General features: G+C 36.5%; 1 pseudogene; it reads right to left on the bottom strand.

The window, feature by feature from the left end:
* LOC143389802 (lysine-specific demethylase 5B-like) overlaps positions 1–23,376 on the bottom strand; it is a 72,350-nt pseudogene that overhangs the window by 20,600 nt on the left and 28,374 nt on the right.

Here is a 23,376-nt window from a genome sequence, read left to right as displayed (position 1 = left end):
ACTAACTTTGAAACTATAGAAGATAGAACACACCACAAAGAATCTCTTAACCAGACAAATCAAGAAGGTGGAGCATACCTCAGGAAAATTAGACTGGACAGTGAAACCGGGGAGGGGGGGGAGATGGGATGGGGAGAACTCCATGACTTTAAGAAAAAAAATAAAAAGAGCTATAGGTGCAATGGATTAGACAACCCTAAACGACATTTCTAGGGCAACAGGGTAAACTGGGCAGTTGAATATTTATGCTATTTTATATTTATTCTTAAAGAAATGAATCTGTTAGGGCATAAATTTCTGATGGACATTTAAAATAAAAGCATTGACTCATGAGTCACATGCCATTCCGATCATTGTTATTCAGAAGAAAATGGAGTGGCTGGGTACTGGCCACGGCCAGCAGAGGCAGCTAAACTAGAGATCTCTCAAGCAAATTTCCTAAGATATCAAATAAAACACAAATGCACATTTACCTTTAAATTCGGCTCCTCTGCCCTCAGCCTCAAGCTCCCTAAATGGGGAGGCGAGGAATATCATAAGAGCCTGGCGAGAGAGAGTGAGCATGTTTCGGAGTGGACTTTTATTGGGGGGACTCTAGATTCTTTAGAAATTTCCATCCAATGAAGGTCAAGAAGGGCAGGGTTACAAGGACAGGTAAGGTAACTCAATTCCTGGGGAAAGAGGAAGGCACGCCCATGCATGGAGACACATTTGGCTGCATTTTTACTACCCTCAAGATTGGGGCTACCATCTTCAGCCACTTAAAAGTAGCCAGATCAACAGGGATGACTGATAGTGCCTCAAACAATCAGGAGGGAAAAACGCTGGTCACATGATATGACAGCCTCCCACAGCTGGGCACAGCTGTGCATGCTTATAATTCCAGTGGCTCCAGAGGCTGAGGCAGGAAAAAGAATACTCCATAACCTTCTAAAATAAATAATCTAACTATCAAGTGGATTGGTTTCCTGTTGTTAATCAAATCTATGTAAGAAAAGGCAAGGCTATTTTTTTTCAAGTAAGAAGCAAAACTTGCTTTTTGGTCTTAAGGACACTATTGCAAAGAAATGAATGCAATATACCTATCCAGAAGCATTTCCTTGCTTTCTGATTTAAATAAGCTAGCCTCTCCATTTGCATAACCTCACCTTCTGGTTGCTACCAATCACTGAGTGAAAAGAGGGCCATGACTACAACTAATTACTATAACATCAACAACTATTGAGAAGAGCCTGCAACTACAACTCCTTGGGCGTTTACATGCATGTAAAATACTTTTGTCTTGCTAGGATTACATTTTAATTACATAATATCCCTCAAACAATGTATCTTCTTTTAAGCCCTGTTAACCAGAACAGAGGCCCAGATATTTTGTTGCAAACATTTATCTACAAATGTCCCATTTGGTATTTCTTATTAACAAGTGGTCAATAAGCATCAATTAAAATTACACAAATATTTAGAAAACAAGAGTGTCTTATTACTAGAATCTGAAAAGAAAGCTTGAGGCTCTTTTTCCTCCCTCAAAAGGTCCATCAAACCTACAATAATTACAAAGATAAAAGAAGACACCCATTTCCCCCACCAACTGCTTTTCAAATTGTTATCCAGCTAAAAATTGGGTAAATCATAGAAGGCATTTTTTCTGAACCTTACTAATGTTTCAAGTGAACTGGAGTTGGGGGTGGAAGGAAACACAGCAGACAGTACTGAGGATTGAACACAAGAGCTCATGTATTTTAGGCAAGGCCTCTATCACTTAGCTACATTCCTAGCCCAAATATAACTCTCTTTTTAAAACTTTATATCCAAGTCAATAATATCTAGCAAAAGGCCACATAATTACTTAATTGGTGATAATTACTTTGGATATAACTTTGAAACCCATTTTCTTTTGGTGGGGGGGATGAGAGGATAACCTTTTTCTCTCAACAACTTTTTCTTTTCTTTTTTTTCCCTTGATCTGCAACCAAGTACTCAAGAAAGACTCCAAAAAGTGGGTTGAATTGTCTATGCTTTAAATATTTGATCCAATTGGTCAGGATAATAACAGGTAAGTATATCCCAAAAGGCTGAAAAGAATCAGTATTTGGGTCTCAACTCTTAAAAAAAAACAATCTGTGCAGTGAAATAAGATTCCACACACCATCCTTAATAACATGTCAATTATTAGCTGGGAGCCATGGCACACACCTGTAATCTCAGTGACTCAGGAGGCTGATGTGGGAGGATCCCAAGTTCAAAGCCAGCCTCAGCAACTTAGCGAGGGCCTAAACAAATTAGCAAAACCCTGTTTCAAAATAAAACATAAAAAGGGCTGGGGAATGTGGCTCAGTGACTAAGACCCTTGGGTTCAATCCCTAATACCAAAAAAATATATATCCTACTGTAATTTTATTACTCCCAAACAGGACTGCCTACCACTAACTGAAGATTCTATTCCATTTATTTCTAGTACCAAAAAAAAAATCCAAAAACCAACATGTGTGTGCGCGTGCGCGCGCGCGCGCGCGCGCGCACGCACACACACACACACACACCCTCTCCCCCCAAAAAACCTGCTTGTCAATTATTGCTCTTCATAGATGCACTTACAAATCTGGGACATTTTCTTTTGTTTTTAAACCAACCTGCAGAGCCTCGACATCCTGAAGCCTGTCTCTGTCTTTTTGCACTGAATCTTTCAGGGCTGCACCATTGGGCAGATATGAGGGGATCTCCTGGATCTCCTTTACAGCTGTAGCAAGGCTTTTCAACGAATGCCGTGGTCTACATAAATTAAACAAAAAGACTTCTCAGCATTTTCTATGAAGGTTCATTTTTCTTAAAGCTAAAACAAACCCTCATTTTAAAAAATAAGAAATTAAGTATGGCAAATAAATCTGCAAATGCAAATGGCACTGGTTATTAGATATAAAATTAAACTTTAATTGCTCTATAATCACAAATAGGATTAAAAAGCAAATGATTCAGTAAAGCATTTAAGCTCTACTTGGACCTGATCTTATGATGGTATAAACTCAAACTTCCATCTGCACAAGGTAAACAACTTACTGACAGACATCTCTTCTACGTTAAACTTGATAAACTGTCAGAATTGAGAGTTTCACTAAGGACAAAGTGAAATTCTACAGGATATTAACACATTCAAAGCAGAGTACCAAAAATTGCTCTGTTCAAAGACCTCTATTTTAGGATTACAAAAGAATGTCTATAACCTAGATAATTTCAATGCTTTATGTTGTCAAGAGGACCAACAAAAATCTATCAGAAAAAGCAAGAGTAGGAAGAAGCTTCATTCTCTCTTCTCCCTCAGATGGTTAGCCTGTGTATAATCTAAATCTAAACCTCAAAAACAGATAAAAGTATCCTGAATTACTAAATCAACAGCACAAATGTACAGTCCTGTTTCTATAGAAAAGTTGCATTATCTACATGTTATCTCTCAGCTATTTCTCTTAAGACTTCCTGACACCCCACTTATTGGTTTAAACATTTCCACCTATTTGTAAATGTTTTCTTCTCTTGAAGACAGTCTCATTGGGATCCAGAAAAATTTCATTAAATCTTATCCCTAGAAGAGGTAGTTCATTTAAATCATTAATTTCATCATGAGTAAAATAAAATAATAATAATAATAATAATAATATTCTTCACCTAAGTTGCAAAGTAGGCCAAAATATCTAAGCTATTTCCACATGTATTCTATATGCATTTTAGCAACTGAACACTTGCAAAATGCCAACAAATATGCTCTCTGTGCTTTAAAATGTAACTATCATCCAACCTTCCCCAAGATAGGGATATGGGTTTACTATTTTTACCTGGCCTTGAGAAGACTCTTGGCTTTGTCATCCCAGTGCTCTGACACTGTAAGCAGTTCTTGCAGCTGGGCCATAGCTTTCTCCACTCCCGAATATGGGGCCAGCCCCACTCCCAGGTCTATGAGACGTCTCATATCATCTAAAGTAAGGGAGCTGGGATCTAGATAAGCTTGCTGAACTTCTTCTAGCCAATGGGCCTGCTCCAGGCGTATCCGCATCTCAGCAAGCTGTGGAAGTTCAACGTCAAATTCAAAGCTAACATCTAGCAAGTCCTGTAGCTCAGCAGCACTAGGCATTTCCTCAGAGAGTAGTTTCTGGCTGTGTTGTTGGAAGTCTTCTACATGGTTCAAGAGATCCTAAAAGGAAAAAAGCAAACAAAAACAAATTGCATTTGGTGCAAATGCAACAAATTACAAGCTGTCCCACCAAAGTAGTAATTTCAAAGCCAGACGTGGTGGTGTACACCTGTAACCCAGCAAATTGGGAGGCTGAGACAGGAGGATCCCAAGTTCAAGGCCAGCTTGAGCAACTCAACAAGGTCCTAAACAACTAAGCAAGACCCTATCTGGAAAAAGATAAAATAAAATAAGGGCTTAGGATATGATTTGGTGGTTAAACACCCTTGAGTTTAATTGCTAATAAATAAACAAGTAATTTCAGAAATTGGCTCCTTTCAGACTTAAAATCTTTAATTCACATTCAATGTGATCCTCTGACATCATCCCTCCTTGATTTTACTAATAATAGAAGTAAAAGAGGCAACTAACATAAGCCAACTGTAGCAAGTTTCTTGCTAAAACAAGAGACTATGTTTAAAAAAAAAAAAAAAAAAAAAAAAAAAACCTTACACCAACTGTAAGAACTAGCTGGTGGTCACTTTCAAAATAAAAATTTTGAATTTTCTCTCTCTTCTACAGACATATTATAATTTCTTTATGCGCACCCAATTTTAATGTATATTAAAATGTATTTGAAATAAATGAACAAAGTAATTAGGAAAGATAATTTAATGATTAAAGTTTATTTACAGAACACAGAATTAATAATGTATTCCCACACATCCTCTATAATTACCGTTAGCAGTGGTGTTTGACTGAGGACACACGGAAGAGCATACAACTGTGTCACAAATTGTCGGAGTTCATTCACTGTCAACTGATTTTGGGATTTTCCTCCACCAGATCGATATCTGCAAAAAAAAAAAAAAAAAAAAAAAAGGTCCAAGGAAGCTGTATGAGAACCTTATTCATCACTCACAGGTTCCAATGTCAAAGAAATCTGGGACAGAAGGAAAAATCAGTTAAAACAGGTTTCCAAGTTTAGGTGACAAAAATGATCAGAAGTACATACGTAGTTTGCCTTTTGCCATTAAGCAACTGCTGGGCAACAGAGGCACACTTTTCTGCATCTTGTGTGACTAAGTGAAGGTGACGCAAAAGATCATTATCTGGGAATTTCTTCATTTCTGATTCTTCAATTAAAGACTTAAAGCTGACAAGACCTAGGAATAAAGAAAAAAGTCACCTTTTTATAATTATTATATTTATTAGTACTGTCATAGAACTGAGAGGGAGAGATTGCTTTTATCTACTCTTATCTATAAACATAACTTGAACACTATTGCAATGGTCATTAATAAATTTGTTCATTTGAAGTGGGCATAGTGGCATAAGCCTGCAATCCCAGCAACTTGAGAAAAGCTGAGGCAGGAGGGCTGCAAGTTCAAGACCAGCCTCAGCAATTTAGCGAGGCCCTAAGCAACTTAGTGAGACTATCTGAAAATAAAACATAAAAAAGGGGGTTGAAGATGTGGGTCAGTGTTTCGATGCCATTGGTATCAATCCCCAATACCAAAATGTAAAAAGAAATTGATTACTTTAATAAACTTATTCATTTGAGTGGGGGGTGGGGGTGGCAGCTGGGCAAGAAACTGACTGGCAGGGGTGCAGTGCAGGAGGTACTGAGGATTGAACCCAGTTCCTCACACATGTGAGACAAGGGTTCTACCAATAAGTTACAATCCCAGCCCTGTAGCCCTTTTGATTTTGAGACACGGTCTCACTTAGGCTGGCCTCAAACTTGTGATACTCCTGTCTCAGACACCCGAGTCACTGAAATTACAGGCATGCACCACCACGCCTGGCTGGAGAAAAAGATTTTAAACAACTGTTTAGATGTGGTCTTCAATATGAAAATATTAAGATCTACTCAAGATGGTACACACCTGTATGTATATGAGGCTGAGGCAGGAGGACTCTAAGTTCAAGATCAATGTGGACTACTTAGCAAGACCCTATCTCAAAGGAAGAAAATAAAAAGATAGGGATATAGCTCAGTGCTAAAGTGCCTCTAGCTTCAATACCACAAAATAATAAATAAATAAAAGCTTTCCCAAGATTCTATGTGAAATGTAAAATGCTTTCATCTCTGAAACAAAGAGGTGTAAAAGGTTATTGTGTTTCCTAACAATATTGTTAAATAAACTATCAAGCACAATTCATATACTAAGTCATCACTTTGATGTAAGGGCATCTGCTTTATTCACTCTTGGGTTTTAAATGTGTTGCCAATGCTCTAGAAACCTGGCTGCACAGAGGTGGTAACCAAGGATGACTTCAGCTCTTTCTAATAATCTGTTTTGTTGATAACTTTAAGTTGTCTGCATCACAATCAGCCCCAATTTGCTATTCAGCCAGCCCCACTTTCTGTGCCACATACTTTTCTTCTTATTGATTTTTGCCTCCAAAGCTTCGTTCACATTCAAGGCCCATTCATTGTAAGATTCTGCTCGAAGCTTCAATGCATTCATCATAGGGTAGAGATCATCCAGAGTGTATCAAAAACTGGAAAGAGAATACCAGACAGCTTTGAGACACATGGCTCTGGAGAAAACTTAATGTTTTATACTTACCATTTTAGCCCGAGAACAAGAAGATCACTGAGCTTTTAATAAAGATTCCATGCTATTCATAAAGGGGGGAAATCATTCCTCTTACTTACCGCAGTTTATATTTATAAGGAGGACAGGAACACAATTCCTTTACATGATGCAAGCAAACAAGCAGGCCAGGTTTACAAGAGCAGGAGATGGCAGATATGAAGCATGTTGTTTTGCATTTTATACACTTTCGCTCATCATCTGGCAACAACTCAAAATCCATTCTCTCCAAATCAATTACTCCTTAAAATGAAGTAGACTTTAGAGACTTCTAAAGGACAATAATCTCCTTGCCCCCAAGACTAACAAAAAAAAAAGTCTTACCAAAATACAGAAGCAGGGCAAAAATGTGTGAATACAAAGTAACAAGGACCTCCACCTTTTTGAATAACGTAAGGTCTTATGTTTGGCTTTTCTGATCTAAGTATAAAAACAGAATGTACTAACAATGAGTAGCTGCTTATCCTACTCCAAAATGGCCTTGTCCACGTCTTCAGCAAAGATGGGGATAAAAGAAATAGATAAGATTTCTATTTATGAGAAAATGCTACATAGAGCTTCATAGTGATATTCCTGGATAATCTATAAAAAGAATAAAAATAAAAGAGCAAGTGGGAAAGATACCCAAGCAGTAACTGTTTACTAAGTGGTCTCTTAATTTTTTACAGAAAAAAGTTATCTGCAGTGATATCATTATCTCATGAGGTTATAAAATGTGTGTAATAGAAGAGACTAATTTCAAAGTAAGACTCTCAAGGGAAAATAGTCTTAAGCAGTGAATTTCACCTGTATTCTACACCATCCAATTTTTAGAGGGCCCTAGTGGGATGTATCTTTTGCCACTCAAAGCCTAAACTCTACCACCTATTCTAATTATCTGCTTCTAGATCCAAATCCAACTTGAAAGTGCCAGTCCTGAGCCTTCTGTTTTATTTTAACCTTTTGGCTATTTCACTTCTAACAAATATATTGACCAACAAAAACAAGGAGAGTAAGGAAAATGCTAATTAATGTTTTTTATAAATATGTAATTTTTTGGTCTTACATCTATAATTGAGAATGTCATGAATGGAGACAGTTGAAATTTTGTGTTTAAAATAAGATTAGCTACAATTACTAATGTATGAGCTTAGTAGGTCATTTAAATCCTCTGGGCATAGCTTCCCCAACTATAAAGTATCAGGGGAAGGTAGATATCCTGCAACTAATTCATAATGGACCTCAGAGAGTCAACATTTCAGCATACACCCAAAGAAGGCACATTTTTAAAAAAATTAACTAAATTCTACTTGAAGACTTGTCCCCAAAGATATCCATTAAAAATCTATTAGAGGGGCTGGGGATGTGGCTCAAGTGGTAGCGCCCTCGCCTGACATGTGTGCGGCCTGGGTTCGATCCTCAACACCACATACAAAAAAAGATGTTGTGTCCACCGAAAACTAAAAATTAGATATTAAAATTCTCTCTCTCTCTCTCTCTCTCTCTCTCTCTTTAAAAAAAAAAAATGTAAAGAATCGTTGACAGCCTATACTTGTACAGTTGTTTTTTGTTTTTTGTTTTTAAATCTACTAGAGGGCTGGGGTTGTGGCTCAGTGGTAGAATGCTTGCTTCGCACGTGTGAGGCATTGAGTTTGATCCTCAGCACCACATAAAAAGATAACAAAAAAGGTACTAAAAAAATCTACTAGAAATGGCTAGGCACAGTGGTGCATGCCTGTAATCCTAGTGGCTTGGAAGGCTGACACAGGAGAATTGTGAGTTCAAAGCCAGCCTAGGCAACACAATGTGCTAAGCAACTCAGTTGAGACCCTGTCTCTAATATAAAATAGGACTGGGCTCAGTGGCTGAGTGCCCCTGAGTTCAATCCTGGTACCCCACCCCACCCCCACAAAAAAAATCTACTAGAAATTAAAAGTGAGTTTAGTGAGGTTGCAGAATACAATTAATCAGTTGTATTTTTACATGTTAGCAATTAGAAAATAAAAAACTTTAAAGTGCCACTTATAATAATGCCAAAAAAGAGAAAAACATAACTATACCATGTTCATGAACTAAAAGACTCAGTATTGTTAAAAGTATCAATTATCCCCAAACTATTTATAGGTTTAATAAAGTCCCAAACAAAATCCTAATGAGTCATTCTGGTAGAAATCAATCAGCTAATTCAAAGAAAATAAAAGAGACAAAACTATTTTTAAAATAAAGAACAAAGTTGTAAACCAGGCAAAGTGGTGCACACCTGTAATCCCAGAAACTTGGGAGGGTGAATAAAGAGGACTGCAAGTGAGACCTTGGCTCAGAATGCAAAATACATAGGGGCTGGTGATGTGGCTCAGTGTTAAAATGTTTGCGTTCACCCTGGGTTGAACCCCCAGCCCCCAGTAGGGGAGGCAGGGGTGGTTTTGTAAGATACAAAATTTTAAAACTTCTTAGAAAATTACAATAATGAGGAGCATATGGCATTAGCAATAGGACAGATGTACATATGTATGAAGTGATTTTCAACCAATATGCCAAGGTAACAATGAACAGAGATACTTTTTTCAAAATATGATGCTGGAACAACTAGACATCCACATGAAAAAAAAAATAGCTTTGACCAATACCTTATTACACAACAAAAATTACTTGAAATGGATCAAAGGCCTAAATATAGTCTTCAAACTATAAGATTCTAGCCAGGAGTGGTGGCACACGTTTATAATCCAGCCACTCAGGAGACTGACAGGAGAATCTAAAGTTCAAGACCAGTCCCAGCAACTCAACAAAAAAAAAAAACCCTGGGGGGGGAGGGTAGTGCTGGGGATGCAGCAAAGATAGGAAAGTAGGACCCATACCCCCCACCCCCCCACCCCATGATCTACAAAAGGAAGAAATCTGGCTGGGGATATAGCTAAGTTAGCTGAGTGCACACCTCGAATGCACAAAACCCCGGATTTAATCCCTAGCACAGCAACAACAAAGGAAGAAATAAAATGGACTTCATTAAAATGAATACATTCTATTCTGTGAAAGACAGTGCTAGGAGAACCAAAGATAAATCAGACTGGGAGAAAATATTAGCAGAACACTTATCTGATAAAGGACTGGTATACACAATATATAATGTACTCTTAGAATAATCTAATTTAATAAATAAAAAGGGCCTAATATGGGCTGGAGTTGTGGCTCACTGTGAGGCACTGGGTTTTATCCTCAGCACCACTTAAAAACAAATAAAATAAAAGGTATTATGTCCATCTACAATTAAAAATATTTTAAAGGAGGGGTACAAACATTTGAATACAAAGATAGAGAAATAGGTGGCAAATAAGTCCACAATAAGATAGGCAGTAAATAAAAACAAAAATGATATATTACTATACATCTACTAGAATGGCTTTCAAGGAAATTAAATACACTAAAAAAAGACTTCTTAAAGTGTGTAAGAACTTTAATAAGTTATACCCGGATGACATGCAATTAGGTGAGGAGAAACCTTACCAATTTATGAACAGTCTCCCTTAAGGCTTTCTCATCTTCAATCATAATGGCCAGGTATTCCTGAACAGTTGAAGCCACTACAACATCTAGTACATCAGCCTTAGATGCCATATTACATATCATCTCATCATGGGAAAACACACAGTAACGGTGAAGCAGGCAGTAATGCTCCACACACTGTCGGCCTAATGGCAGCTGTGTTGAAAGAAAGGAGGAGATACACTCATCTTCTATTTCCCAAAACTTCTAACTTGTACTATCAGTTAATCAAATGTCGCATTCTGGGTTAAAACATTTATCAACTCTAAAACCAGACTAAGATACCAAGACTAGACCCAGACCTTATATATCTTTGGATCTCAAAGATCTAGCATATTGGGTACCTTAGTTGAAAAGTGGTATTAAAAATATCACCAAATATCACACTATAAAATATCATACTAGCATGTATGAAGGCAATGGAATCTCAGCACCACATATTTTTTTTTTAAAAAAAGGTCCATCAACAACTAAAATATACTTTTTTAAAATATTCAACTTTATAACTAAAGGAAACCAAATGTGTCAGTAAATTGCAATACTGTGAATAATTTAAACCAGTATGGACAAAGTTCCAGACCAGAGTTTCAGAATATTAATCAATAGCCTCCTTTCATCATTAAGTCAGGATACTGAAGAGGCTAAAGAAGGTCACTTGAGCCCTGGAACTTGAGGTGAGCCTGGGCAACATAGTGAAACCCCATCTCAAAAGAACAATAATCAAAAACAAAAAACAAACAAACAAAAAGTCACAACAACAACAAAAAATAAAGTCTTGCTACAAAAGAAAGAAAAAGTTAGTGGAATTAAATAATTGTGATTATATTACATATGCTTGATTTACAATGTGGTACAAAGAGCCTTATCTCTTTATGGACTGGAAAACAATTTGCAGACTGTCCAGCTGAACATCAACGGGTTATAGTAACAATACACAGGGCAGGTTTGAAAGCATTATATTCCATTTCCACAGTTAGAAAAAGCTCACTAATTTGTAATTACATACCCAGTCAACAGTGCAGAAGTTAACAGCCTCAGCAAAATTAAACCCTTGGTTAAAACCACTGTGGTAAGCTCTTGGAAATGTAATCACAAACTCTCCAGCACACTGATTCGTTCGATAAACCTAAAAAGACAGACAATTAGAGATTTTTGAGGTTCGCAATTACACTCTCACCAAAGATAATTTGGACATAAACTATTAGGTGATTCTCCAAAACATGAAGCTTTCTGCCAGTTAAAACTGAAGAAAAAAAGAAAAGAAAAAATATAGATAGAATGTCACCTAATTTCTGCCACAAGATGGAGCAAGTACCCCAGGCTACCATAGTTAGTTACTCTGAACAAAAAATATGGCTTCCAATACAAAACTTTGACCACATCCAGGATCGATTTTTTGATCATTTTTCTAAATGCAGCTACCATAAAGAATATCCTACTGAGTATGATGGTGTAATCCCATTATCTCAGAAGGTTGAGGCAGGATGATCACAAATTCAAGGGCATACTCTGGAAGGCAAGCAAATTGGCAAGACCCTGTCTCAAAATTTTTTAAAAAATTAAAAAATTTAAAAATAAAAGGGTTGGGGATGTGGCTCAGTGGTTAAGCATCCCTGATATCATTTAAAAAAAATCCTAATGTAATTTCATTAGCCCCAAACAGGATAGCCTACCACCAGCTGAAGATTCTATTTCAAGAATATCATAATAGGGCTGGGGTTGTGGCTCCATGGTAGAGCGCTTGCCTAGCTTGTGGAAGGCCCTGGGCTTGATCCTCAGCACCACATAAAAACAAATAAATAAAGACATTGTGTCCAACTACAATTAAAAATAATTTTTTTTAAAGAATCTCATACAGAGCTCTTCCTGATTTGGATCTCAAATTTACTTCCTATCATTCCACTCTTTGGATTAACCAAACACCAAAAGCACCTGTATTATTCAAGGCACACAACTTTTACACTGAACTTACATAAGAGCACACAGCTTTTTAAGCCTCTGTATCTCAAATTTATGGTTGTTCCAACTGTGGTCAAGACCCCCCAAAAATCAGAAATTCTAGTGATGGGGCCCAGACATATGCATGGTAATGACTCTATTGGGGTTCTCATAAAGACAGACTGTGTCACATGAGCAAAATCCTTTCTATCTGAACTACTTTCTTCCTCTCCTACTCTTTGCCAAACACTGATAAGCAGAAGTTCAAACTCCTACTTCAGATGGCATCTAATTTATAAGCCCTTTCTGAATCTCAATAGTCTACTTGACACTAACAAACCACACCACCCTTTCCATTTTCTACATAAACTTTGTCCCTTTTCCCCTTAAATTGTGAATCCCTATTGCACAAGGAGCTCACAAGGAGCTCATTCATCTATTTTGTTTGTTTGGGGTACAGGGCATTAAACTCAGGAGTGCAAATTGGCAAGACCCTTTTATTTTTGAGACAGGGTGTCTCACTAAGCTGCTTGGGACCTCACTAAATTGCTGAGGCTGGCTTTGAACTTGTGATCCTCCAGCCTTAGCCTCCTGGATCACTGGGATTATAGGTGTGAGCCACTGCACCCAGCTTATTCATCTACTTCTGTAGGTCCAGAATGTAGTCTTGCATGATTTGCTCAAATACTAAAGAACTAGAGCCAAGTCTTGCATTGAGCAAGCTACTTTTGACAAATGGGGCAAGACCAATCCACATTGGGGGGGGGCAGGGATCAATGAGCAAAGTACTAACAATGAAAGTATGGAAGAATTTTAGTACTTATTGGTCATTATTTTATCAGTTATAGCCCATGCATAACTTATGATACCTCAATGAAATGTCTTTTCAGTCTATTCCCATTGACTAACTAACCTGTGACGCCAAAACAGATAAAATTTAGGTCACAGCAAGATCAAGAACTCACTTTAGGGCTGGGGTTGTAGCTAAGTCACAGAGAATTTGCCTAGCACATGTAAGGTATTGAATTCAATCCTCAGCACCACATATAAATAAATAAGTAAAACAAAGGTATTGTGTTCATCTATAATTAAAAAAATAAAAATAAAAATAATTCATTTTAACACTATTAGTCTATCATTTACATTTTATTTAGCTAATTAGGATGGACTCTTCAATTCCATACATCTCAATATAGACTCCCAGGCTGGGGATATGGCTCAGTTGGTAGAGTGCTTGCCTTGTATACACAAGTGCACAAGGCCCTGGGTTCAATCCCAAGCACCAAAAAAAAAAAAAAATCAATATAGACTCCCAAAATATCTTCAGAGTATTATCCAAAAGAAAGCAAGCATATGAATGTTACTTTATGTAACAGCAATCTCAGAGAAAATATCCACAGCACCTTCCAAGTCAAGACTGGGAGCCCTGAACAAGCTCAAGACCTAGAAGTAAATTTTCACTTAAAATAAAACTTAGGGATAGGGGTACAATATAAATAATTTCTATTAAGAATGATACTTTGGTTCACCATTCAAAATGAAGATCATATAGATTCAATATAATTATTTTTCAAATAGGGACAGAATATAAAGAATTCTAACACCACTCTATTTATAACAAAATCTAGCCATTTTCATAGTAAACTATGTATACTGACAGATCATTTAAGTTTTTGCTTTAGGGCTGGGGTTGTGGCTCAGCAGTAGAGCGTGCAAGGCCTTGGGTTTGATCCTCAGCACCACATAAAAATAATAAAATAAAGGTATTGTGTCCAACTACAACTAAAAAATATTTTTTTAAAAAAGTTTTTGTTTTATTGATTGTAAGACTGAAGTCATAAAAAAAATTCAGTCTAGAACATATTAGTGGTGAGAGTTGCACAACCTATGAATATACTAAAGCCATTGAATGAACAATGAGAAAGAAAAAAAGAAAAATATCACACTTTTTTTGTTGGCAAAGCAAGACCATTCAGTTATCCAGGTATTAGCTGCAACAAATCAGTTTCTGTGGTATTTGAGTGACTACCCCCACTGGGTTAATGCTATATATATAATACCAACTTGCATCAAGCACCTGTTTCTGCTATGAAGTATCCTATGGAAAACAGGTAACCAAATCAACTTCATTAAAAAGTAAATAATAGGGAATAAATGGTGAATTAGTAAGTTGGAGTGATAGGAGGATTAACCAGAACATACAGGCACTTCATGAGTCATCAGGGTATTGGGGTTCATGATGGTCACAAGCTGATGGAGGAGATCTGGTTGGGACACAAAGAGCTCTGGAGCTAGTTTCTTCATTACATTTTCCAGCTGCTCAGCAGCATACCCTGGAACTCCATACAGGTTTTTGGCTCACCCCTGGAAAGAGATTATAAAAATAAATCAATCTGCAATACCAACACAAAACAAAATGTTAATCAGTTCGTATTTTTCAGACCCTGCTGTGTAAGACTTAGTTACAAAGGAATGTTCAAATTGAGGAAGTATCATTATAAATGTGATCTGAACATACGTAATGCATTTTCTACCTTCAAGTATAAGTGTAAGCACGAGACTTTCTAGCTGAGGTCCATTCCTCTCCCAGCTCCCACTTTTAACTAACTAACCCTTTAAAAAATGCAGATATTCAGAATTTGTAATAATAAGGGATCTACAGGATATGAAGTTCCACGGTTTCCTACAGCAACTGACAAGAGATGGCAACTCTCCATCTTCCTCTTCCCTTGCCCATTCTGACAGATGAGGTTACATTAAAAATGATAAGGCAATTAGCACTTCTAAAGAGCTCTTATTCTTCAAAGCATTTTCAATTGTCAACCAATTAATCTGTAACATCCCTGTGAGATATGATAAATATCATCTTCACTTTACAGCTGGGAGTAACTGCCCAGGGAGGAAGAACTGATGCCATACGTATATATGCCATCTCTTCTTTCTTGTGGTACATTCTTGAATTCCTTATATAAGGATTTAAGTGAATTATGAATCTTCAAATATTTTTATATTTAGAAGCAAGATGAATAAAGGGGGGAAAACAGATGTGAAGAAATGGCTTTGAGAATAGAGATCCAAGTATCTGCATCCACAAAATTCACAGACACAAGGATGAGGTTCCCTCAAAGTGTTGTGGTGACAGAATTCCACCCAACAAAAAGGAAGCTGGCATCCCAAGGACCTGGAAGATACTATGTACCTATAGCCTGCCTCTATTCCCAAATTGCCATTGAATACAATTTTCTATAGGAAAGTACAGTCCAAAGCTTTTTTAACCATTCTATGAGTAAAAACTTACTCCACAGAAACAGGCTACACTTCTCAGGCTACAGTGTACAATTTAGAGGATCCATGTACTTTCTAGGAAGCTTTATAAACTACTACTGCCTTAATAGGATGCCTATTATAATAGCAGTGAAAAAAACTAGCTCATCAGTCTTCAAACATAGCTGAGACATATTTGAGAGGAACAGAAAGTTTTTCTACCCGGTTTACATACTGCTTATAATTTCTATGTGGGATTTCTCACCAGTGCAGGTATTTGATGGAATAGCTCCAATGGTCTTCAATATGCCAACAGAATGAAGAAAAGCACATTCCCACATACAACCAAGGGAGTTTCATGCCACATATATCAGCAGTAATATGGGCAAGGACAGACTGCTCCATCACTGGCATATTGTTCAAATTCCAGCCACTATCAAGATATTCCTAAAAATAAGAAAAATGAGGGTAAAGTTTTAGCTGTACCATGTTAATACTTTAGAATTCTATTTCCAAAGGCTGTCTGGAAAATAATTTCCTTCCAAATAAAAGGGAGTGGGAAGTAGAGGGGTCAACATGCTCAATTTTAGGATGCCCGTAGATTAGTTCTGCCTCATTTGAAGCTTTATATAAATGGACTTGTTCCAGGATTGGTGGAAAAGGCTGTAATCCTAGTGACTCAAGAGGCTGCTGCAGGAAGACTGCAATTTCAAAGCCAGTCTGGGCAATCTAACAAGACCCTGGATACAGAGATACTAAAGTTCAAAAATAGGCAAAGTAATCTTCAGTATTGGAAGTCAGAATAGTGGTTATCCTGAAAGAGGTAAAGTAATGAAGGAGAGAGGGCAAAGGGGGAGTTGGGCGCGGATTCTTAATTCTTATTCGACTGCTGGTTACATGGGTGTGCTTAGTTTGTGAAAATTCATCAAGCTATAGATATAGGATTACCCATTTCCTGTGTGTGTTAGAATATATTTATATATTTATTTTTTTTGTTTACTTCCTAACAGGATAGAATTTTTTTAAGAAACCTGATGGTGTAGAAAACAATAGACTCATAGACATAATTTTAAGATAAATAAATAAATAAAACTCTTAGATTTTCTTCAGAAGGAGAAATTAAGTTATACAATCTGAAGGCAAAGTTATTTTCCCTTATCACCATGATATAAAATGTAGTGGTACAATTAGGACTAGAATTGTTCTATTGTCTTCCAACTTTTCTTGAAATCACTAAAAATCTGATAATTAAGGATCTGCTGAAAGTAATAATAAATTACTTCAAGGACCAAACAGAATTTCAATAAGTACTTAAACTTTCAAGCCACATACATGGACTTTCATTTTTTATAATAAGGATGCTGGGGTTGGGGGGGTGCTGGCTGGGGTTGTGGCTCAGCAGTAGAGCCCTTGCCTCACATGTGCAAGACCCTGGGTTTGATCCTCAGCACCACATAAAAATAAGTGAAATAAAGGTTTAAAAAAATGATCCCATTAAAAAATAATAATAATAATAAGGATGCTATTAATCCAGTAGCAGGCTCTTTAGATCAAGGATATGCTGCATCATAGCTTTAAATGCACAAGTCTCCCTCAAACTAAAAGTTCCTTACTATTTGGGCCTACCTCGTCCTCAGGTGAAAGTTTGATTTTTCCATCTCGAACAGGAAAACCACTTCCAAATTCCTTTGAAGCAATATCAGCTCCATATTCCACTGTGACATCCTCTTCGATAGTGCCTACCAATCGCCAGAATTCTTTCTCCACAGTTCTGTGGGAACCATCTAAAAATATAATAAGAGGAAAAGGTGAGTTTTCTTACTCATTTACAAACTGCCTATGACTGATGTAACTAGGTAAATTAATGACAGGAATCATGGACCAGACTTCTAAGGGAAGATTCTCTCCATATCATTCCATAATTGATCCCAGGCAATTCAGGAAACATCTTTATTTTCTAAAAGGAATTTTATAATTAAGGAGCATTAAGAGTTGGGTACAATGGTGCAATGCTTATAATCCCAGAGACTCAGAGTCTAAAGCAAAGATTGTAAGTTCCAGGCCAACCTGAGCACCTTTGTGAGACCCTGTCTTAAAATATAAAATACAAAGGCACCAAGGATGAAGCTCAGTGGTAATGCATGCTGTGTTCCATCCTGGTTACCAAAAAAAGAAAAGAAACGGCAACATAAAAATTAAGAATTCAGGGGCTGGGGATGTGGCTCAAGCGATAGCGCGCTCGCCTGGCATGCGTGTGGCCTGGGTTTGATCGTCAGCACCACATACAAAGAAAGGTGTTGTGTCCGCTGAAAACTAAAAAAATATATATATATTTTTTTAAATTCTAAAAAAAAAATTAAGAATTCATGTTCCTCTATCACGAACCTGGCTATGATTATAAAAAGTAGCTAAAGAATGTAAAATGCTGATATTCAAAAATTGGGAATGTTTGTCTTTTCAGAAATGTAGTACACAACTTGGTTGAGGACAGTATAAAAATAATGGTCATCTGTGTTTAGAATGATGCTTTATACTTCAAGAGGCTTTTGAACACATTGTCTTTGAGTCCATCCATTTTTTTTTACTAGATATGAAAAGAAGAGTAAAGTAGGTAATGATGATTAAAAAAAGAGACAAGAGTGCAGAGTATGAACAAAAAGAACAATTAATTTGGGCAGAATGCCCTATAAAAAGGCACCAGACTGTCAAGGATCTGTTGATATCTGACTTGAGTACACAGTCAAGTAAGTAACTTAAACATCTTTCATCTTTTAATTAAAATAAAAAGCCAACCATAGATAGGTTGCAAGTCACTAGAATTGGCTGAGCAAAAACTGGCAAATACTATAATATACAAGGAAACAAAAGACCTAAAAATTCAAATGGAGAATAAATATAAGCCAATTAAATAAACAAACATTTTAGCTAATGTTGGTGATAATAAAGAAAAACAGGCTAATTAATATATACTGCTGGATGTTGGGACTGGGAATATAGCTCAGTTGGTAGAGTGCTTGCCTTGCATATACAAGGTTCTGGGTTCAAATCCCAGCACCACACACACACACACACACACACACACACACACACAAGTAAAGCTGGAGTGCCATAAATTGATGGACCTGTGGGGGTAGGGTAAGGAATAAATATTCTTATTTATGAGAACATTAGATCTCAGCAATCATTCAAAGAACATAATTCAATTACAGAGATCAACATGGATGAAGTGTTTGCTATAGCATTTATTTAGAACTGAGGAAGACCCCAGCTTTAAATAACCAGAATTACTAAAGGAAATCATTTAGTTTTGTCATATTCATTTGATAGACTATTAAATGCTGAATGAAGCATGCTTATAGTGCTAGGTGAACCAGGGAGAATTAAAACAAGAATCCTATGAAGATCATAATACTAACTTACATGCAACTAGCTAATATACAACAAATGCATTCCCAAGGCAAAGCACACAGCTTGGCACATAGTAAGTTGTCAATAAATTTTTGCTGTATTCTTTAAATTACATGCATTGGGCTAAAGGGAATGTAGGTGATTTTCTTTATTGCTATTTTTACTACTGCTACTGTATAATCTCTGTGAAAAAGGTATCTCTAGTGAAATTCTTAGATGAATCAGAATGCATTTTATTGTGGAATTTTAATATCATTAAAAATTAAAAGTGTCATTTCTGTCTCCAAAGTTATTAAAATCCTCTATCAAAGCAGTAAATGTGTACATACATGGACTGGCATGTTGAAGTAATCAGATTTGAATGCATCTGCCATTTCCCCAAAAGTACGAAGGGTGTAGTCCCTGGCTGTTTGTTCAAAGCCAAATGCTTCTTGTGGTTTACTACATTCCTGCAAATAAAAAAGAAAGTTTGTGTTCTAGGTGGCACCTGAAAATGTCAAGACTACAAGTCTATCTGGTCAATCATCAAAAGGACAGATTTTCTTTAAAAAAAAAAAGTTTTATTTTTTTTTACTTCTATGCAATGTCTCCGTTTAAAAAAAAAAATCAATCTGCCTGAAATTTGAAGGGTGTTCTAGCAAGCAAATAAATTTACTTAAATAATCACATCTTTGAATAATTTAAATCTCTATAAAGAAGCATCCTAGGCTGGGCATGGGGAAGCTGAAACAGAAGGATAACAACTACCAGGCCAGCCTGGGCAAATAAGTGAGATCCTATCTCAAAATAATAAATTTAAATGGGGGGATATAAAGCAGTGACTAGGAATATAGCTCAGTGGTTCAGTTACCTGAGTTCAATCACCAATTATTAACTCTTTGTCCCCACACCCACATACACACACAGAAAAGAGGCAGCCTAAAACCTTGCTTCTTTCAGAACCAAAAAAAAATGTTTTCAATAATGAGAGGAATAATGTCCTTCAGAGAGTTAAAACTAAGAAAAAAATCAACACATAATATATCATCAAAATAGAGATAAAACACTTGATGGAAGTAGAATGGCTCTCTGAACAGCATTAGTTAATTATATCCTAACTATGCCATCAAAAACAAACACTGAGCCAGGCACAGTGGTGCATGCCTATAACCCCAGCAACTTGGAAGACTGAGATAGGAGAATCCCAAGTTCAAGGGCAGCCTCACCAACTTAGCAAGGCCCTAAGCATGTTAGTAAAATCCTGTCTCAAAATAAAAAATAGAAAGGATCAGCAATGTAGTTAATTGGTAAAGCAGCCCTAGGTTCAATCCCCAGTACTAAAAAAATAAAACTAAACATTGAGAAGTTAGCAGGCAGTTACAGGTGGCCCTAGATTATAGAAAATTAATGAATTTGAATATTCCAGACCATCTTGCAAGTTCAACCCTATTTTTTTCAAAATATTTTTTAGTTGTTGATGGACATTTATTTTATTTATTTGTATGTAGTGCTGAGAATCAAACCCAGTGCTACCACTGAGCCACAACCCCAGCCAAGTTCATCCCTATTATCCACCTTATTATATAATCTAATCCTAACTCAAACATAGTATTCAAGTGACTGTTTCATTATAAATAGTATAAAATAATCCTCATAAAAAGTGACGGCAAGTATCAGTAAATACACAAAAATACTTTAAAAAGTAGATCACTAAAATTGCTTATGTAATGTAATTTCATTTGTTTAAAATAGAAGAGAGTCTGGATGAATATACACTGATATGATGGTTATCTATGCACTGTGAACTATCTCTATTTTCAGTTGTTCAGTGTTTCAAGAATTCTTGCTAAGAATATGCAGTGCTTTTTAGAATGAGATTTTTTTAAAAGCAATGTAATTATATCTTACATTTTTTTTTACTTCCCCCCCCCTTCTCAGCCACACTGTGGAATTTACTTCTAAGACTTCTATCCTATTCAGGGTCAATCCAATTTTCTTCCTGAACTTCACTATTATCCATTGCCAAATCTAAACCACCAGGCAAAGAAAAAGTACTCCAGAAGACATTTTCTAATGTTACCACTGTCTTTAATTTTTACCTGAGCCAAACACTTAGGACACCTCCAGTCTCCCTTGGGAACATCATGGAGTGGTGGAATCAAGCAAAAGGTATGGTAACTGTCATCACAGCCATCACATAAGAGAAGCCGGTCCTCATCATTGCCACTGCCACACAAGAGGCAGACATACAGGTCCACCTGCATCAATGAAAAAGAGGGTAGAACAAAGCAGAATGAGCTATTACTTGATTTAGTGAAACTGTAAAAATGAATTGGATCTAAGACATGTATGTAGTCTTTCCAGCCTGCTTCCAGTTGTACAACTTCTATAAGGGATATTTAAAATAAAAAAAACCTTCATTTTCTATAAAAGGTATTTCATAATACTTCATGCAACCTCAGTTCCAAAATGTGATCTCCCAAGTTTCTGAATATTTTTTCTCAATTGTCCTATATTTACATTGCTACCTTTTGGTAGTTTAAAAATAAGTCTTTCAGGGGTGAGGTTGTGGCTCAGTGGTAGAGTGCTTGCCTAGCCCCTGTGCGGCACTGGGTTCTATCCTCAGCACTGTGTTTATATACAATTAAAACAAGTATATTTTAAAAAGCTTATGACCCAACCTTAATAGAAAAAAAAAAGTCTTCTAGAAGAATAAGGTGCTAGGTAATAATTACCCGCTAACCAAAAGTAGAATTTATGAAGGAAAAATTCAATTTTGCCATATTTAAAAGAAGAGAAGTTTTAAAGTTAATTAACTACATTAAACTACCACTTCAAATTCTAATTAAGTAAGGGTCAGTGTTTAAAAGTTCCCCCAAAATACCCACTGGTGAGGTATATTTACCGGTGTGGGAGCAGGAAATGAGGGCAATCAGAGCCTAACACTCTAGTTTCACTTTAAACAAAAGTGTCTAACAGAGTAAACAGCTCCCCATCTCTGCCATGTCCTACCCACTAATCCCTAGGCTCCTTTCTTCTTCTTTCCTTCCTTTCTCTGTTTTATATTTCATTTCTTTTTTCTGTTCCTTTCCCTTGCTAGATGGAAAGTCGGAAAACACCAAACTGATTTTTGAGATAGCCTTCAGCTCATTTGAAGGTAGGTTCGTTGATTCAATATATGATACAGCTCGTTTACTATTCAGTGCTCAACAGAATGTACTCTAGAAAAACAGCTGCCCCTACCACCTCCCCATATTACTACACTGTCTTTATAAGGTTCTCGTGTATTTCTTCATTTACAAACTGATAGTATAAACTGACTCAAAAAGATCTTTTCATTGTCAGGCAGTAAGTTAACCTAACCTAAGTACGGCACAAAAGTATAAGCTTCAGGGTAAAGAGACTCAAAAGGAAGAAATGAAAGGAGAAAAGAAGAAATGGGGGAAAAGAGAAAGGAAGAAATCAACTCACAGCATTGGTGGATTTTTTAGATCGACTCTTGGGCTTTTCCTTCTCACTTTCTACAATATAATCTTTCTTCTCAGTGAGTTCTTCCTTGACATTACTTTTCATTTCTTTGTCTGTGGGAGGCAATCCAAAGTTAGATCTTTCTGTATTATGCTGTTCTCTGCTTCCTTCTTCACCCCATCACCTCCTTCTTCCTTCTTTTTTTATATTGGGTATTGAACCCAGAGCTTCCCAAATCTAGGCAAGCACTGAGCTACATCCCAGGAAATTTTATTTTATTTTGAGACAGGTCTCACTATGTTGCATAGGCTGGTCTCAAACTTGTGATCCTCCTGCCTCAACATCCTAAGTAGCTGGGAATACACCGTACTCAGCTATGTTTTCTTTCTTATTTATGAATAAACTTTCTTACCATTTTCACATTTTAGAGTTGGACAACCCATTCGACGTCTCAGATTATGAGTTCTGGCTTCTGTTGTCTCTTCTGGCTCTACTTTAATATTCATGGCCTAAAAGAAATTATCATATATATTAATACTTTCTTTAAAAAGAAAGAAATCTTTAAAGAATATAAACTGTACAGGTTTATATAATCTTACAAACTATATCTGTTAATCAGGAATTCAAAACACACTTCTCTCTTCCCTTGGAGACCACCTCATCTTTGAAACAACTCTTTTTTTAATGTTTTTTAGTTGTAGATGGACACAATAATTTTATTTATCTTTATGTGGTGCTGAGGATTGAACCCAGTGCCTCACTCATGCTAGGTGAGGGCTCTACCACTAAGCCACAACACCAGTCCTGACACAACTCTTACTTAAGGTATAAAGGAGAAACTTAGAAGTTAACAGAGTATTCTCCACTATTTTATGTTTTAAAAAATAAAAATAAAATAAAATAGGCCCTTTCCCCACCAAAAATAACAATGAAAAATCAGGAACAAATTATGGGAAATATTACTACTCAAATTGGAAACAACTCTTATTTTCCTCCTGGAAGCTTATTTATTTTTGTTGACTTCTTTTCAAGGTC

Source organism: Callospermophilus lateralis, unplaced genomic scaffold, assembly GCF_048772815.1.
Source record: "Callospermophilus lateralis isolate mCalLat2 unplaced genomic scaffold, mCalLat2.hap1 Scaffold_65, whole genome shotgun sequence".
Lineage (NCBI taxonomy): Eukaryota > Metazoa > Chordata > Mammalia > Rodentia > Sciuridae > Callospermophilus > Callospermophilus lateralis.
The sequence above is the reverse complement of the archived record's forward strand: the minus strand, read 5'-3'. Positions and strand labels throughout refer to the sequence as shown.